The sequence below is a fragment of the Capsicum annuum genome, chromosome 3, assembly GCF_002878395.1.
Source record: "Capsicum annuum cultivar UCD-10X-F1 chromosome 3, UCD10Xv1.1, whole genome shotgun sequence".
NCBI classification, from domain to species: Eukaryota; Viridiplantae; Streptophyta; class Magnoliopsida; order Solanales; family Solanaceae; genus Capsicum; species Capsicum annuum.
In genome coordinates, this window is record NC_061113.1 from 208,560,776 (window position 1) to 208,563,847 (window position 3,072).

At 35.5% G+C, this 3,072-nt stretch overlaps 1 pseudogene; it reads right to left on the reverse strand.

Moving 5' to 3' along the window:
- Positions 1-552: 552 nt before the first annotated feature.
- On the reverse strand, positions 553-2,183 carry LOC107863330 (annotated as a pseudogene).
- Positions 2,184-3,072: the final 889 nt, after the last annotated feature.

A 3,072-nucleotide genomic window follows, 5' to 3' on the forward strand; every position in this document is an offset into this window, starting at 1 on the left:
CAACCACTTAATTCCCAGCGAAAAGCATCACATCATCATATTGAAAAAATCATCAGAGCCATGGAAGGTATTTCAATTATTTTTTCACGGTAATATAATTGGGGGTCGATGAAAACAATTCTTTTAATTAGAAAGGGCATACTAGTCACGACATTTTTTTAGGTATGAAACTTGCAAAACGACGATAAAAGAATAATAACACGGTTGATCAAGCTACAAAAATCGATTTATTATGAGAAGTGCTTCTGGTGAGAAGCAATCTGTGATTGGCTAATTAACTTTAAAAGCCTTTTTAAGAAATAATTAGTATTTCACCAAGTTATTAAAAAGTTTTTCGAAGTATATGTTCACTAAGTGTTTTCGGAAAAGTACTTTTGAAAATCTACTTCAGAAAAATAGTTTTTGTTGCTTCTTCGAAGAAACTATTTTCTCCCAAAAGCTTTAACCAAACACCTCAAATTTTTTATATAAGCACTTGATAAAGAATTTGCAGCGTGCTATGAAAATGCAGAAACAAAAGAATAAATAAGATTCATAAAAACACGAAGAACATAAGCAAGCCTGTCAAAGAGAATAGACTTAAAACATGCAAGATTGTCAACGATACATGGAAGTACACATGTAGCAAACTGGAAGCTGATTTTTGTGTATTTGTGTTTCATAAACACCAGTTAATACATTTATGCCAAACCTTTAACTAATGAAGCAATACATTCTTGTCAAATTGCAAGAGATTTCACCTCATCCACTTTCCAGAGGTCTTCTTCATACTTATACCACCTCATCATTCCTTCGTCATTTCGAGTGCGCTGACACATGATGCAAAAGTCACTCATGCAGGTTAGGAATTCGCGTAACCTAGATGCTTTCTCAAGAATTGATTCATCAAGCTTGGTTAGAATTGTCATCGGTGCGGGTGGAGGGTCTTCAGGTGCAGGTAGGGGGTCTTCAGTAATTACGCAATGAGATATGTTGAGCACTTCCAACATTTTTAACCCCTCCAAGATAATAACCAAGGCAGGTTTAGATAACATGGCGCACCTTACACTCAACACTTTCAAGTTTGGAAGATATGATACCAGTGCAGTTGCAAAGAGCATATCACAGGGCCCCATAATCTTGAGCTCAGCAAAATTTCTGCAACTCCTTCCAATTTCCTCTATGACAGATGCAGGATCTAGTATACTAGGCATTGTCAATGACTCAAGATCTCCCCATATACGAAAAGCACTGCATATTTCTGTCCTTTCTATTCTGTTCCAAGCAGGCATAACAAGGCGTTTAAGCCGTGGACATCTGAAAAAGAGGAGATTTAATTAGCTGTCTTATTCATTTTCACAGTAATTTTTGCTTCTCCTGAATTAGTAGGCGTTTGACCATACATTCCAATGTTTGTCGCTTTATTTGGAATTTATCGAGTTGGAGTTTGTGTTTGCATATAGTTTTTACAAAGAATATTTGGAATAATAATCTAGCTTGAATATACTACACCTATTTTGAGAAAAAACTTCAAAAGTGAAATATGATTTAGAAAACAATTTATAAGCTATTTCCATAATTAAAATACAATTTCAAGTTGGATTTGAAATTGCATGCCCAAACAATGATTTCCAAATGAAGTGTAAAACTGCACCAGAAAAAAGTGAATATATTTTTATGGCCAAATGGATCCTTAGAATAAAGGGAAATCATAGGGCATCTGAGATATCAGATGCCCGAATACTAAAATGATGCTTGCTGTACAGTTTCTTGAATTAAGTTATGGTACTATAGAAAGATGAAAGTTCATTGGGGAATACCTCGTGGCAGTGTTAGCCAACTGATTGTTGTTAACATACAAATTGTAATGGAAGATCAACGTTAGTATGTTTCCATCACTGAGGTTCAAGCAAATATGTAGGACGCGGATCAATCTTTCATCAGACTGACTGTGTACGTAAACATATGGCTCAACAGTGGTTCTAATAAAGTTGGACTGCAACACCGACAAGTCCAGCCTTTGCCAAATATATTGATCAGTGCAAGCCAAATGCCACGCACTACATACTTGAGAAAAAGCAAAAATCATCTCGAAAAGTCAGTGGACTGGAGTATCTTCACCAAGATACCAATATCAAGGTTCTCCCATCTCCTTAGAAGAAAATTTCCTTTTTTCATCACAAAAGCTTCAATCTCCTAAACTCCTGTAGAAACAAGAAGGGTTGTTAATTTTCTAGATCCATGAAGAACATCTGAATTCGTGATGTCAAATTGATGTCGCGGATTTTCATTTTGTATTCTCGTGAATTTACTCAGACCACAAAGAAGAAAAGTTAAGCCCAGCATTATGAAGAAGCACAGAAGAACATACAAATACATCTCAGGAATTCTGGGACTCCCAAAAGTGAAGAAACTAGGAAAATCGAACCTGGAACTTAAGTTGGACAGAAAACGACAGAGAACTAGGAAAATTCTCAAAACACAAAGTTTTCTAGGTTTCTACTACAATGCAAATCGGCGATGAACCAAAAAGACTCCTGGCAAACAAAATAACTAATACGTGTCGCAACATAGAGTAAACCATAATCCTTATAATTGATTCACCTATGATTTTGTGCTTACATTTATATTTTGTATTTTACCAATTTCTCAAGAATATCAAAAAAAATTGTAAGTCAAAAGGGACAGCTTTGTCCATGTGATTGTAATGATTCTTCGTATGTTTTAACACCCTCCAACCATCAAAGTGTCAAATTTATACATCAGTGCAATCGAAACATTTCCAAACTATAATTCAAGGCTTTCTTTCCACTTATTTTCTCTCTGTGGCACTCATTCCTTGTTATATTTTCACTTATTTTCTCTAGTTTCTTATGACTACACACCATCATACCATATGCATTTCTACAACACTCGTTTTTCCAATATGCATGCAAGCCACACGCCATAATTGGTCTCACAACTGTCTTACAAAACCTGTCACTCTAGTATGTATCTCCTTACAAAACGCATTTGGAAAGCCAACTGTCTTCCTCTCCTTCAAGATTGTCCACCATATAGTTGCAAGGAACTGTTTTCCAGTTGTTCATTTTC